The sequence below is a fragment of the Mixophyes fleayi genome, chromosome 5, assembly GCF_038048845.1.
Source record: "Mixophyes fleayi isolate aMixFle1 chromosome 5, aMixFle1.hap1, whole genome shotgun sequence".
Classification (NCBI taxonomy): domain Eukaryota; kingdom Metazoa; phylum Chordata; class Amphibia; order Anura; family Limnodynastidae; genus Mixophyes; species Mixophyes fleayi.
Window position 1 is genome coordinate 114481002 of NC_134406.1, and position 17218 is coordinate 114498219.

Consider the following 17218-nt stretch of genomic DNA (forward strand, 5'->3'; position numbering starts at 1 on the left):
CATCCTACTGTGCCATCGATATGGATTCACATCAGTCCACAGAAGACAAGGAGCACCATGCAAGTGCTGGCTCAGATCATGATGATAGTAATCTCTCTACATCATCTACTAAAGCCTATGTTAAAGTGCATAGTGTTTTTAGGTCAGGGAAACAAAAATATAATAAAAACACATTTTACCTTGGTAAAGAAAAAAACACCTGCAATCAAGGCAAAGTTAACTGCTGAAACACATAAAATTGCTAACATGCCAGTGTACACACGCAGTGTCATGGAAAGAATCAGGCCTTCGCCTTTCTGTACGAGTGCTAGTTCGGCAAAAGTGCGGCATCTTCTTATAAGGTCAGTCACGACGATACAAGACCTTGTCATTCAGACTCAAAAAGTGATGCCAAAATACTTATAAATGTTAAAGCCGAGCTGGAAAAAAACAGTAAAGCAGAAGAAACTGTATGTTCAGATTCATAAATGAAATGAGGAGAGTCTATCCACGAGTGCTATGTGTAAGCCTGACCTTTCTGACTGAGTACTCATAAAGAAGCCTCCTTTCAGCATTTCTGCAGATGTGTGGATGAGCAGCCCAAGTGTAGCTGGTGATACACAAATTGACGATGCCACTTTGGAATTGCAACAGGATGATGGGGATATTTGTGTAGCTGAAAACGATGGTAATGAGGATGTTGATGACGATGATGTTGTTTGTGTAATGCCTGCACCAGTGGAAGCAGTTCTTGCACGTGATAAGAAGAAAGCCATTGTCATGCATGGGCATAAGACCAAAAAATCCACCTCTTATATGTGCAATTATTTTTACCCAATCCTGACAACAGTTGTCTAGCCATTTCTAGCATTTGTAAAGCCACACTCAGTAGTAGTAGGGACCTTAACCATCTAGGAACCTCATCCATGTTACACCATTTGAAGATAGTTCATGGGAAGCATCTGGGAACAACAAACTTATGCTCGGCTGGCTCCCTTCTCTCACCTAAATCCTGACGCCTGCAATCTACACCCACAATACCGTCCTCATCAATATCCTCACTAGCGATCGGAGTTAATCCTACATCCAAGTTGCTAAGGCTAGATGACTCCTCCACTATCCAGGATTCTTCATTAGAATTCTTTAGCGTTAGTGCCCATGCTGCTGCTGGGGGTGGATCTTCATCCCAGAATCAGACCAAGAATAAGACTACTAGTAGATTACAACAATTGACTGTTAAACAATCCTTTGCAAGAGGAAGCAAGTATGAAAGCAGTCACCCAGTCGCAAAGCGGATCACAGATGCCATGGCGACTATGCTAGTATTCGATTTGCGTCCAATATCCACTATTAATGCAGCTAGTTTTAGACAGTCAATTGAGGTCTTGCGTCCCCATTACCAAATTCCATCACTAGGTGCGCCATTTTACTAGAAAAGCTATTCCTCACCTCTACCAGAAGGTTCGTAAAAATTTAATTATTGGGCTACAAAATGCCATTCTAGCCACTGTACACTTAACCACAGATATGTGAATAAGCGGAACTGGGCAAACTAAAGATTATACGACTGTGACAGCCCTCTGGTTTGGTGATGCGCCTTCACAAGCAGGTACAGCAGCAGCATGTACCCAACTACGTCAGATTTTTCCGAGGCATCACCGGCTTTACTAAGAAGCATACAGCTAACAATCTGTTACAAAAACTAAGGGATGTCATTGCTACATGGCTTATCCCACTTGGACTCTCCTCAGGATATATCATTTCTGAAAAAAACACCAATATTGTGAACGCATTTCAGCTTGGGAATCCAATCACATTCCCTGTTTTCCTCACACAATCAATTTGGTGGTGCAGAGCTTTTTGAAAAATGACAGCAACGTGCAGCAGATGCTGTCTGTGGCCTGTAAAATTTTGTGACATTTCCGGCATTCTGCAACAGCATGTACGAGTGTGCAGCAACAAGAACAATTTAATTTGCACTGCCACCAAATTTAGCAAGAGCTGGTAACAAGGTGGAATTCCACCCTTTAAATGCTTCTTAGGCTGGAGAAACAGCGAAAAGCCATCCATGCTCATTTCACAAGCCATGACATTGGGAAAGAAAGCGGAATGTATTTTAGTTCAGAGCAGTATAGAACACTTTCTGTGGTGTGCCAGGTGCTGAAACCATTCAAAGTAGTCACCTGTGAACTGAGTTTAGACACTGCTTGCTTGAGCCAAGTGATTCCCTTAATTAGACTTTTGGAAAAGAGCTTGAGAAACTGAAGGAGGAGATAAAACAAAGTACTTACGCTATGTCGGACTTTTATATCAAGTACTTTATTTGCTTCGCAAGGACCCAAGAGTTATCAAAATCTTGAAATCGAATCTCTACATTTTGGCGACTGTGCTTGATCCTAGGTGTAAGTGCTATGTCTTCTCTTTGCTTCCAACTGACCTAGATGTCAAGCGATACAAGGAGCTCTTGGTGAGCAAGTTGACAGCTCAAGTGGTACGTGGTAAAACGGCATCTCCTCCTTCAGTTTCTCAGGCAACTGCTGCTAGGAAAAAAACTTAGCTTTATCGAGAGACCCAGGGATGATGGAGATGACTCAGCACAACATTTTGACATCTGGTCTGGTCTAAAAGAATTGACCAAAATCCATGACACCACTGCTGTAACTTCACCTGATCCTACTATTAACATCCAACGGATGGTGGAGGATTATTTTAACAACAGCATAGAAATAGACACATCAGACAGTCCCTTTATATACTTGGAGGAAAAAAAATGCAATTTGGAGACCCATGTACAAACCCGCTTTGCAATAACTAAGCTGCCCACCCTCCAATGTACTCAGAAAGAGTTTTCAACACAGCTGAGAACCTTATCAGTGATCGGTGTAGGAGGCCACTTCCAAAAAATGTGGAAAAGATGATGTTCTTCAAAATGAACTACAAATTCCACGAGGAAGGCCTTTACCGCCAATTACATCAAAGTACAGAGACTACTGTAATAATGGATTCCAGCGGGAATGAATTAATATTGTGTGAGGATGATGTACACACTGATGAGGGCGAGAATGAGGCTTAGGATGAAAACAACATCTTGCCCTGCTGAGTTCATTAACAACACTGTTGGAATAGGTGCCTTATGCCCATTGTTAGCTTTGTTTTGTGGGGGCCCGAACAAACCATGCACTTCAGCCATAAAAGTGCCACTCCTTGTTGCTGAAGTGCTTGGTTTGTTACAATGTGCATGTCCTTTTTAAGATCCATAATAAGGGTTGGTGGAAGGGTCCCAAGGACAATTCCATCTTGCACCACTTTTTCTTTCAGCTACCGCTGTGTGCCAATGTTACCTACATGTGCTATAAGTGCTGAAGTTTGTTTTCAATCACCCGTTCAATTGCTTCTCTCTCGCACGTGTGACCACATAATTTGATTTTCACTGGGTTCCCCATTGCCGTCACCCAGAGTGCTATGGGTGACGGCGATCTTCATCTGCTAAAGCTTAGTCTGCAGGGGCCGGTGACACAACCATTTGTTTCCTCAGGCCTCTTAGCTGTTCTTTAAACTGGACATATTTATCGTCCTGCCTCAGGACCTCCTCTGTATTATTTTTGTGAAGCGCAGTGTGTCGTTCGTGTACAAGCTCTCTTAAATCTGGGATCTCATCCAGAGGGTCACGTTTTAACTTAAGTACGGTCTCCTCAAATGCATCTATATATTTGTTTAAATCTCTGTTCAATGAAGCATATTCCAACACGACGGATTCCATGCTGACCACATGTTCCGTGTCATAGTCTGCCTGAAGCAGATATAATGCCACTCCAGTTGTAATATCCATTCCTGTGTCTACATAAGTATGGCAGTTCTTTAGGGATGATGGGGAGGTATCCAGAGAAGAGAAGGAGATTAAAGATGCAGCACGAGCAGACATGGTTTAATAATGTAGAGTTCACTGACAGTACTGTTGGGCTTAAGGCAGCTAAGCTACTTGTAGCTTGCTTTGCGGGGGCCCAAACAAACCAAACACTGCAGCCACAAAAGTGGTCCTCCTTGTCGCTGGAGTGCTTGCTTTGTTAAACTGTACATGTCCTTTTCAATATCTTACATAAGAGTTTTTTTTCTGCACTGCTGTGTGGCAATGTTTCCTAGATGTGCTATAAACTGCCATGTATTTGTCTCGTTTGCTTGGTCACTTAGTATCTAGCCAATTAGCTGCAGTCTTCGTCCGAAAGTGTATGATAATAATATTGTGACCTGTGAGCCAAAACTAAAACATGCGAGGGTGTTGTTGCCAGAACCAACACACAGGGGTCAATGAACATCTCTAGTCAGAACACAGGGCGCATCAATACTTGCTGCATAGTAGCAGACCAATCAGAATACCCATGCTGACTACTGTCCACCACCGAAAGCTCCTACAATGGTGTGAGTGCCAGAACCTGACCATGGAGTAAAAGAAGAAGATGGCCTGGTCTGAGGAATCATGTTTTGTTTTATGTTTTTGTTTTTTATTACATCATGTGGACAGTTGGGTGCATGTGCGTGATTTACCTGGGGAAAAGGCGGCACTAGGATACACTCGGGAAGAAGACAAGCCAGGGAAAGCAGTGTGATGCTCTCAACAATGTTCTACTGCAAAACCTTGAATCATGGCATTCATGTGAATGTTACTTTGACACGTACCATCTACCTAAACATTGTTGCAGACCAAGTACACCCCTCCACGGCAATGATATTCCCTGATGGCAGTGGCCTCTTACAGCAAGATAATGCGTCATGCCACAAGGCAAAAATTGTTCAGGAATGCTTTGAGGAACATGTCAAAAGGACAGGACTTAAAGGATCTGCTGCTAACGTCTTGTTGCCAGATACCACAGGACTCCTTCAGAGGTCTTCTTTTGGAGTTCAAGTCTCGACGGACCAAGGCTGTTTTGGCGGTTCAAGGAGGGCCTGCACAATATTAGTCATGTGATTGTAACATTGTGGCTGATTGGTGTGTATATTATACATATATACACACTATATCCTACGGTTTTAAAATTACATCTGAGGCCCAATTCGCAAATACAAATAAAATTACATTTTTGTTGACTGAATTATTTTAAGTTGAGATATGAACATAAACTTATCAGACATGAAAAAAAAATGAGCATAAAGCACTCTAAATAACAAACACCATGTGAAAACTTTTAATTTGTAAACAGTTTGGAAATAATTAAAGGGAAAGCAGATATTGGATTGTAATTACTCTGAGTCCTTATGTTGTTGCTGAAAGCTAGAATAAAGGATAGCAGCTCTCTCTGGAGAATGGAAACAATTTTGTCTACACCATACATAGATGATGGTGCCGTATTCTGAGAAAACAGCATTACCGTATTTAAAACAACTTACAAAAATAAGTCTGTCAAGTTCACCCTCAGTTTTATCTGCCTCGTTACAACTTTATTGATAATAAAAACTTTACTCCCATGTAGCAATGCAGGTTTCTGATTACATTTATACACATGTAAATATGGTGTGCCGAAAGTCTTGCAAAATCTCACACCCAAACCACTGTTCCATAATGTCTGATTTTATATATATATATATATATATATATATATATATATATATATATATATATAAAATCATCATTTATTTATACAACGCCAACATATTCTGTAGCGCTTTACAATTGGGGACAAACACAGTAAACTAATAAACAAACTGGGTGAAGCAGACAAAGAGGTCAGAAGGCCCTTAATCGTCGTAATTTCATTGCTTTTTGCAGTTTGAATTGAAGAGTTTCAATGGTTTTCTTACATTGTAGATTGTGTATAAGGAACCTTAATTGGACATGTTGAACCGTCAAGTAGGTTTGCAGGATTTTGCTATTGTACTGATGAACTAAAGAGATGTTAAGTTCTGACCTAAATGTACATAATATTATTACTACAGTAATGGGGTTTAACAAGAGACAATCAGTTGTATTTCCTCCCCCGATTGTCAAACATTTCTGCAGACCTGAGAGAAGGACAATTTCTATTGAATGTGGGGAAAAGAATTAACTTGATTGATGTGGACGTTAAATGCTGGGGTCTGAATCAGCCAGCATCACAACTAGGGATGTGCACCGACGACTTTTGAGGTCTCGTGTTTTGGATCCTGATTTTCGTTATTTTTGGGGTTCGGATTTGTCTCGCAAAACACTTGACGAAAGGTCTCGGTTCGGATATAAGGTTTTGGATTCGGATTTTTTTTGAAAAAAACATAAAAAGTTTAAAAATCAAGTTTTTGGGCTTATTTTCACTCCTAGGCTATTATTAACCTCAATAACATTCAATAACAAGCATTTCCACTAATTTACAGTGTATTCTGAACACCTCACAATATAGTTATTAGTCCAAAACGTTGCAACAAGGTATCTTTCTGGACTGCGTAGAGGAGTGGGTCACCACAATATATATTAAAAACCCTGAACTTTTATGATTCGCACCAATAAATGTACCTGGACTGCGTAGAGGAGTGGGTCACCACAATATATATTAAAAACCCTGAACTTTTATGAAATCGCACCAATAAATGTACCTGGACTGCGTAGAGGAGTGGGTCACCACAATATATTAAAAACCCTGAACTTTTATGAATCGCACCAATAAATGTACCTGGACTGCGTAGAGGAGTGGGTCACCACAATATATATAATAAGAAAACCATCAACTTGTTTGATTCGCACCAATAAATGTACCTGGACTGCGTAGAGGAGTGGGTCACCACAATATATTAAAAACCCTGAACTTTTATGAATCGCACCAATAAATGTACCTGGACTGCGTAGAGGAGTGGGTCACCACAATATATATAATAAGAAAACCATCAACTTGTTTGATTCGCACCAATAAATGTACCTGGACTGCGTAGAGGAGTGGGTCACCACAATATATTAAAAACCCTGAACTTTTATGAATCGCACCAATAAATGTACCTGGACTGCGTAGAGGAGTGGGTCACCACAATATATATAATAAGAAAACCATCAACTTGTTTGATTCGCACCAATAAATGTACCTGGACTGCGTAGAGGAGTGGGTCACCACAATATATATAATAAGAAAACCATCAACTAGTTTGATTCGCACCAATAAATGTACCTGGACTGCGTAGAGGAGTGGGTCACCACAATATATTAAAAACCCTGAACTTTTATGAATCGCACCAATAAATGTACCTGGACTGCGTAGAGGAGTGGGTCACCACAATATATTAAAAACCCTGAACTTTTATGAATCGCACCAATAAATGTACCTGGACTGCGTAGAGGAGTGGGTCACCACAATATATTAAAAACCCTGAACTTTTATGAATCGCACCAATAAATGTACCTGGACTGCGTAGAGGAGTGGGTCACCACAATATATATTAAAAACCCTGAACTTTTATGAATCGCACCAATAAATGTACCTGGACTGCGTAGAGGAGTGGGTCACCACAATATATATTAAAAACCCTGAACTTTTATGAATCGCACCAATAAATGTACCTGGACTGCGTAGAGGAGTGGGTCACCACAATATATATTAAAAACCCTGAACTTTTATGAATCGCACCAATAAATGTACCTGGACTGCGTAGAGGAGTGGGTCACCACAATATATATAATAAGAAAACCATCAACTTGTTTGATTCGCACCAATAAATGTACCTGGACTGCGTAGAGGAGTGGGTCACCACAATATATTAAAAACCCTGAACTTTTATGAATCGCACCAATAAATGTACCTGGACTGCCTAGAGGAGTGGGTCACCACAATATATATTAAAAACCCTGAACTTTTATGATTCGCACCAATAAATGTACCTGGACTGCGTAGAGGAGTGGGTCACCACAATATATTAAAAACCCTGAACTTTTATGAATCACACCAATAAATGTACCTGGACTGCCTAGAGGAGTGGGCACTGGGCACCACAATAAAATATATAAAAAACCTTCAACAGGTCTGCATTACACTACACATACGGCTGCTCCTCCATCCTCTCCATCATATACATGTTGGAGTTTTAGCGTGTGACAACCTCTTGTTTTTGATAATGTCAGTGCATTTTGAATATTTTTCAATTTGCCCCACACCACTGAATGTACTTTATCTATGATACGCATCTATCTATCTTGACTGCGTAGTGTGGTGGCCCCGGTACACAATTTGGTACCGAGGCCACAATATAATTAAAAAACCCTCCACGTGTCAGAATTCCACCAAACAAGTATCTGGACTGCGTAGTGGGGTGGCCCCGGTACCCAATTTGATACCGGGGCCACAATAAAATAAATACACCCTCCATGTGTCAGAATTCCACCAAACAAGTATCTGGACTGCGTAGTGGGGTGGCCCCGGTACCCAATTTGATACCGGGGCCACAATACCTCCTCCAAACATGGTACAGACATCTCGTGATTGAAATCCCATCAAGTATGTTAAAGACAGACAGGGTCCAAGTGTTATTGGTTGACTTTGTAAACCAAAAAACTGTCCCTGTTGCACATAGTCGTGCAATGAAGACTGACTTTTTCATTTAAAGGCACCATCTTTCAAGTGTAGTGTTTGTAAGTCTAAGTCATATTATACTTTTGGTAAAATTGGTTTATTTTGTTCCTCTTTATGGTAACTACTAATAGAATTAAAGTATTAAATAGAAGCGGCAGTTCCTCTTTATGGTAATTAGTAATAGAATTAAAGTATTAAATAGAATTAAAGTATGAAATAGAATTAAAGTATTAAATAGAATTAAAGTATGAAATAGAATTAAAGTATGAAATAGAGTGGTATAGAGTTGTAGTGTGGTATAGATAGAGTGGTCCCCACAATATAATAATAAAACCCTCAACTGGTCTGAATTCCACCAAACAAGTATCTGGACTGCGTAGTGTGGTGGCCCCGGTACACAATTTGGTACCGAGGCCACAATATAATTAAAAAATTGGGCATCAACTGTCACCGTTGTTTAATATCTGATACACCTAAATATGGACTGCACAGTGGAGTGGCCCCGGTAGTAAATTTGGTGCCGGGGCCACAATATCTCCTCCAACTTCCAAGTGTAGTGTTTATAAAGACAGACAGCGTCAAAGTGTTATTAGTTGGCTTTCTTAACCCTAAAATTGTCCCTGTTGCAAATATTCGTGCAATGGACAGTTACTTTTTTATTGAAAGACTCAAGCTTTCAAGTGTAGTGTTTATAAAATATAAACAACAATACAGTAGTTTTAGAGCACGTCAATACCTCTTGTTTTAAATTATGACACGGCATTTTACTTTTGGTTTAATTTCTTGAATTTTTTAAAATTTGGTTTTACTTTTTGAACATGGCAAACGACTGTTGATTGGTCATATAATGCCAAAAAAAAAGTTCCAAGATGGAATTGTCCTTGGGCCCTCACACCCACCCTTATGTTGTTGAAATAGGACATGCACACTTTAACAAACCAATCATTTCAGCGACAGGGCCTACCAAACAACTTTGGCTGAAATGATTGGTTTGTTTGGGCCCCCACACCAAAAAAGCTATTCATCTCTCCCTGTACAGACTAAACAGGCTCTACTGAGGCAAGATGTCGTCCTCATCCTCAACCTCTGATTCCTCTCCCCCTACAGTGTGTACTTCCTCCTCATCACACATTATCAATTCGTCCCCGCTGGACTCCACAACCACAGGTCCCTCTGTAGTATCTGGAGGGCAGTGCTGTACTTCATTGAGGAATTGATTATTCATTTTTATAAACATAATTTTTTCAACGTTGTGAGGAAGCAACCTCCTTCGCCGCTCACTGACCAGGTTCCCCGCTGCACTAAAAACTCTTTCCGAGTACACACTGGAGGGGGGACAACTCAGGTAAAATAGAGCCAGTTTGTACAGGGGCTTCCAAACTGCCTTTTTTTCCTGCCAGTAACAATATGGACTGTCTGACATGTCTACTTGGATGGTGTCAGCAAAGTAATCATCCACAATTTTTTCTATTGTGACAGCATCCAATGCAGCGAGAGTAGACATGTCTGCAATGGTTGGCAGGTCCTTCAGTCCGGACCAGATGTTATCAGCATCCCCGCCAGTGCCTCTTTTGGGAAAACTGAGCTTTTTCCTCGCAGCCATAGATGTGGAAGAAAATGAGGGTGGAGCTGTTGGCATGTCACGGTCCTCTTCAGAGGACAATCTCCTGACCAGCAGGTCTTTGCACCGCTGTAGACTTGTGTCCGCCGGAAACAGAGACACAACATACGCTTTAAACCGAGGATCGAGCACGGTGGCCAGAATGTATTCCTCTGACTTTAAAAGAGTGACCACCCTCGGATCCTGGCAAAGCGTACGAAGGGCTACATCCACAAGAGCTACATGCTTGGTGTAATCGCAATGGCTTACCAGCTCCTCCCTCACTTTCTCCAGCTGCTTCTGCAACAGCCTGATCAGGGGAATGACCTGACTCAAGCTGGCAGTGTCGGAACTGACTTCTCGTGTGGCAAGTTCAAATGGCTGCAGAACCTTGCACAACACGGAAATCAGTCTCCACTGCGCTTGACTGAGGCGCATCCCCACTCCTTTGCCTATGTCGTAGGTGGCTGTGTAGGCCTGAATGGCCTTTTGCTGCTCCTCCATCCTCTGCAGCATATAGAGGGTGGAGTTCCAGCGCATCACAACCTCTAGTTTGAGGTGATGGCAGGGCAGGTTCATGCTTTTTAATGTGCCTCTAGTCTGCGGTAGGCACTGGCTGAATGCCGAAAGTGTCCAGCAATTTTGCGCGCCACCGCAAGCATCTCCTGCACACCCCTGTCACTCTTGAGGTAATGCTGCACCACCAAATTAATGGTGTGGGCAAAACATGGGACGTGCTGGAAATTGCCCATATTTAATGCCCGCACAATGTTACTGGCATTGTCTGACACCACAAATCCCCATGAAAGTCTAAGTGGGGTAAGCCACTGGGAGATAATTTCCCTCATTTTCTCTTATATGTTGTCAGCGTTGTGCCTCATATTAAAGCCTGTAATACACAATGTTGCCTGCCTTTGCATGAGCAGCCATTTTGTAGATGCTGCTACTGATGCAGCTGTTGCTGTTGCTGCGGAAGGGGATGCATCTACCCAGTGGGCTGTCACAGTCATATAGTCCTTCGTTTGCCCAGAACCACTTGTCCACATGTCCGTGGTTAAGTGGACAGTGGGTACAACCGCATTTTTAAGAGCACTGAGGACACTTGATCGTACTTCTCTGTACATTTTTGGTATCGCCTGCCTAGTGAAGTGGAATCTCGAGGGGATTTGGTACTGGGGACACAATACCTCCATCAACCCTCTAAATCCCACTCCACTGATGGCGGACACCGGGCGCACGTCTAACACCAACATTGCAGTTACAGCCGCAGTTATACGCTTTGCAATAGGGTGACTACTATCGTATTTTGTGGTCATGGCAAACGACTGTTGGACGGTCAATTGTTTTGTGAAAGACTTAGCGGTCTTACGACTTCCCCTCTGGGAAGATGACCGACTAACAGCAGCAACAGCAGCAGTGGCAGTAGTAGGCGTACCGCTGCAGGATTCCTCGGATGAATCCCGTATTGAGGAGGACTCAGTCTGGCTGCTGACTTGGGCTGCAGGACTGAATCTGATGGAGATTGTGGAGGAAGTTGACGAGGAGGGTGTTGCTGGTGTGTATCCAACTGGACCACGGGATTTAGGTGTCCCTGTACCGATGAGGGTCCTAGCCCCAGTTCCTGAACTAACCACTGAACTATGAAGGTTATTCAGGTGACGTATAAGGGAGGATGTTCCTAGGTGGGCAAGATCCTTACCCCTGCTTATTTGAGCTTTACATAAGCTACATATGGCCATACATTGGTTGTCTGGATTTGGATAAAAATAACTCCAGACCGAAGAGGTGCATTTTTTGGTCTTCTGACCAGGCATGACGATGGGCTTTTTCATCCCATGGACATCAGCTGTTTCCCCCCCTGGTGCCTCATTTACAATAACCACATCACCATCCTCATCATCAAGTTCCTCCACAGCGCCAGCTACATCATCAATAGCCTCCTCCCGAGCCACCTCTTCCCGTACAGTGATGGGAAGGTCAGGCTTGACAACCAACAACATCCTTGGACTCGCCTTGTGGATTTGTGATAATTTCTCTTTAGAAGGCAGAGTTGTTTGCTGTTTTGTTGCTGACAGCATAACTCTCTTCAATTTTTTGTAGGGGGGGGGAGGAGGAGGAGGGCTAAGATCCGTGGGTGAAGCTGAACCACTAGTCATGAACACGGGCCAGGGCCTAAGCCGTTCCTTGCCACTCCGTGTCGTAAATGGCATATTGGCAACTTTACGTTTCTCCTCAGATGATTTTAAGTTTCTCTTTTTGCTACTTTTTCTTAACTTGGGCTTTTTGGATTTTACATGCCCGGTACTACGAGATTGGGCATCGGGCTTGGAAGACGACGTTGATGGCATTTCATCGTCTATGTCATGACTAGTGGCAGCAGCTTCAGCATTAGGAGGAAGTGGGTCTTGATCTTTCCCTACTTTATCCTCCAAATTTTTGGTCTCCATTATATGTAGCACAAGATACTGCAGAATGTGTGAACTTGGTAATATTGCAGTACCAATGGACTTATACTGCTGGATTGGTTTTGCAAATTTGGTTATAATTATTATATATTTTTTTTTTTTTAAATTTTTTATTTTTTTTCACTTTTTTTTTATTTTTAAAAAACTTGGGAATAGTGGGGAAATAACTATGCCCTTAGAAGCACAGAGCACAGGACACAGCACCACTGGACTGAACAGGACACGGCACAGGACCCAGCAGCACTACAGAACTCAGCAGGACAGAGCACAGGACACAGCACCACTGGACTGATACTGCAGAATGTGTGAACTTTGTAATATTGCAGTACCAATGGACTTATACTGCTGGATTGGTTTTGCAAATTTGGTTATAATTATTATATTTATTTATTTTTAAATTTTTTATTTTTTTTTACTTTTTTTTATTTTTTAAAAACTTGGGAATAATGGGGAAATAACTATGCCCTTAGAAGCACAGAGCACAGGACACAGCACCACTGGACTGAACAGGACACGGCACAGGACCCAGCAGCACAGAGCACAGGACACAGCACCACTGGACTGATACTGCAGAATGTGTGAACTTTGTAATATTGCAGTACCAATGGACTTATACTGCTGGATTGGTTTTGCAAATTTGGTTATAATTATTATAACTTTTTTTTTTATTTTTAATTTTTTATTTTTTTTTACTTTTTTTTTATTTTTTAAAAACTTGGGAATAATGGGGAAATAACTATGCCCTTAGAAGCACAGAGCACAGGACACAGCACCACTGGACTGAACAGGACACGGCACAGGACCCAGCAGCACTACGGAACTCAGCAGGACAGAGCACAGGACACAGCACCACTGGACTGATACTGCAGAATGTGTAAACTTTGTAATATTGCAGTACCACTGGACTTTTACTGCTGAATGTGTGAACTTGGTAATATTGCAGTACCAATGGGCTTATACTGCAGGATTGGTTGTGCAAATTTTGTGGTAATTAAAATAAATTTAAGTAGTTTTTGGTATTTTTTAAAAAAACTTTTTTTTATTTTTTTAAACACAGGGGAATATTGGGGAAATAACTATGCCCTTAGAAGCACAGAGCACAGGACACAGCACCACTGGACTGAACAGGACACAGCACAGGACCCAGCAGCACCACTGACCTCAGAAGGACAGAGCACAGCACACAGCACCACTGGACTGATACTGCAGAACACAGCACAGCACAGCACAGCACAGCACAGCACAGCACAGCACAGCACAGCACAGCACAGCACAGCACAGCACAGCACAGCACAGAACAGAACAGAACAGAACAGAACAGAACAGAACAGAACAGAACAGAACAGAACAGAACTAAACAGCACAGCACAGCACAGAACTAAACAGCACAGCACAGAACTAAACAGCACAGCACAGAACTAAACAGCACAGCACGAGATCTACCAGGACAGAGGACCACCTAACACACCCTCCCTCTACCCTGATCAATGCCCGAGTGAAGATGGCGGCGACTAGCGGGGAATTTATAGGATCCGAGTATCGCGAGATCCGACAACGGGATTATGAGTCAGAGCCTCAGTTTCACATTTGAATTTGGCGCCAATACCCGGATCTGTCTCGGATCCGACTCGGATCCGCAACGTTCGGGTGGGCTCGGATTTCATAAATCCGAGTGCGCTCATCCCTAATCACAACTAGTCAGTGTTGGCTCTCCCTAAGAAGATTTATCTCTTATAGTGGTGCAGAGTATTTCCAACACTGGCACCCTGAATTACAACTGCTACTTTAAAACGTGTTAATTATCTGTATTTTAATTCACTTCAAATCCAACATATCTGTCCTTGCCAGAGACAAGTCAAGGAGATGCGTCTTTATTATCAAGAGCCATAAAGGTAAATTGTAATCAAGGAGGGTCCTTTTTTAATGAAACAGGCATAAATACCAACAACCCTAGGGAGGCTTACAGCCTGCAACATTTTGCTGAATTTCTCTCTGCTGGAGGATGACTAACAGTACAGGCAGTTTTTGCCACAGTAGTCCTGGCCAAAGAACATTGATGAATAGCAGCAAAACTATATTTTTATCATCGAGATAAACAGCAACAAAAAAAAAAAAATTAAGTTTCACAAAAATTGGGCTCTCCATAATAAACTGGGTCACTCTTATTCCAATCTTCACCGACTTGTAGATTCTGATTAAGTGTAGATCACCCTAGGCTAATACGTTCCTAGTGCCCCCTCAACTTTTACACTAATACGCGTAGATGAAAACAAACTTACTCAATTTAAAACATGGTTTCCGTCATCACCCCCTCCCTTAACAATGTTTACGTTTGCACGTTTTAAATATTCTACTACGCTTTGCTTCTTAAAAGGGACACGGAAATCTTTGTCACTCACTTGATTTTCATTCAAATAAGAACTGTGTAGCAGAACAGAGGCGTGAATGAGCACTACTAAAGGTGAAAATGTTTAGGTGGAGGCAGTCCAGTCTGCGCTCTAACATCCTTTTCTTTCCTACTTGCTTATCTTGAAGCACTCACCCAAGGATGACTCACTGTCTTCAGTCTATACCATTGCTGCCACAAATAGAAATACATAAAACACAATACATATTCTTATTATGGGGGCGGGGGGGCATACACTACTAAGATAGCTAGATGGCTATATGTAGGGAACATATCCCTTAAAGGCTAACCTTCACCGTCAATCCTAGTGACAAAAACAAAAAAGTTTTTAAAAAAATAACATATGGCTCCAGTCTCCAGTTGCAAGTTAAAATAATTACCTGCCCAACAAGAAGGCCAGGGCAAAGGGTGCAAGCTGCAGCAAGAGAAGTGAGGTAAAGTGTTCAAGGCCATACTAAAAAACTTGGGGTCCACACACTCATTTGATTTTCTGCCACTAACGAGTTATTTTCTCTGGGAGCACATTACAAAGATTTGTTTTGTTAAGTGCCAGTAATGTGGTGTTCTCATCACACACCAGTGTATGTGTGCTCTAAAAATGGCAAAAGCAAGCTCTGAGTAAATCAGGCCCCTTCAGGCCCTTCTCTGAAGAGGATGTAGCCCTAATCCACAGATCATAAGTGTTTTATGGTGGATAGGGACTATATATCCCCTTTATCACAATACTAAGTGGTGCCTTTACCCTGGAACTTCTCCTAGAATATTCAGCTCAACCAAAACGGGGAGCCTCCAAAAGGGCATGGGCAGGGCATACACAAGCATCACACCACTTTCTATAAGCAGGGGATCCATAAGGAACACTTCTACCCAAACTTCCCTAAAAGTTACACACAGAAAAAAAATAAAAAGTGAATAAATGACAAAAATTGACTGCAGTGGCATTCTTTTGCTAAGCAATAAGGTCAGGGCATAGAAAAAAAGTGATCTGTGCTGGAAATCTTCAGTGTCCGTACCCACCCTCATTTGGTTAACCGAAACTGTCTTCATGACCAAAATCTTTCCCCCTCAGCAATACAAAAAACAAAGTACTAACAAAAAAGCTGAACAGTGACACACATGATATTTAAATTAAATTGTGCCCTCTGTGCAGCTTCAGCGTTTGGAAAATATAAATATTCTAGGCTACGGCAAAAGAAGAACTACAGTACAAAGTATCAATCTCAACTAAAATGCCATCACCACTCCCAGCCGATTATTAACACCCGTCTTACTACACAAGGGGCAAATAGCTACTCAGGCTTTCTCACTGCTGGACTTCCAGCCAGTGGATTGAGGTAGACTGTCCACTGTCTCCTGGGAAAATACTACACTTTATGTTAGTCAATATTTTATTTAGCTTGTGGGACCACTCCCATTATTCCTAACTCCTGGGGTTATTAGAGGTTCTGAATGCATAATAGGCCTACACTGACATGTAAGGAATATTCTACATTTTAACATATATGTGTAAATGACTTTTTTTTATTTTTTTATTTTTAAGGTCAATTGTAAGAAGAGAAAAAAAAATATAATTAACAAACAAGGTAAGCACCACATGTGTAGAATTTAAATTATTAATGGCTGTGTGTGTTACTTGCTATTGGAGCCCTGTGATAACTTTATTCTTGGCTGCATTTCTCTCAAGTAATGGGAATTTCATTACTTACATTTAAAAACTATACAGCAGAAAATAAAGTCTGCAATTTGCAATTCAAAAGGTAAATCCTTCTATTAGAACTACCACAATGTTCAGTAGGATTAAAAGCAATTTAAAATAGAGGCAAGTTGAGGTCATTTGGAACCTTAAAAAAAAAGGTTTAAAATTGTCCTAAGGCTTAAAATCTTAAACTATATTAAATATGTTACTGAAAGCTAATACAACACACCCTCATTCTTAAACTACATCACAATATATAAAAAAGAAAACATGTTAATGTATGAAGAAACATGAGAAACAAAAGAAAAGGGATGCTACTGTTACATTATCATAGTAACAGTATTAGTACTTGTAAATACATAAAGACACAAGCACAATTTTGGGCACACACAATGGAGAGCCAGATATATAAATAGCAACATTGTTTTAATTATTGAGAAACATCTTGATTAGTGTTTAAAATGCATACATAAGCAAGGAGTCAATCACACACTAGAAGAAAAATTCCCATGTTTAGAAACAAAAATTCACAGTATACAGTTACCATGTATCCTG

General features: G+C 41.3%; 1 protein-coding gene across 8 annotated transcripts in view; it reads right to left on the reverse strand.

The window, feature by feature from the left end:
- The window catches only part of TRIO (trio Rho guanine nucleotide exchange factor), a 535982-nt gene that overhangs the window by 165896 nt on the left and 352868 nt on the right, over positions 1–17218 (reverse strand). The window lies entirely within an intron of this gene.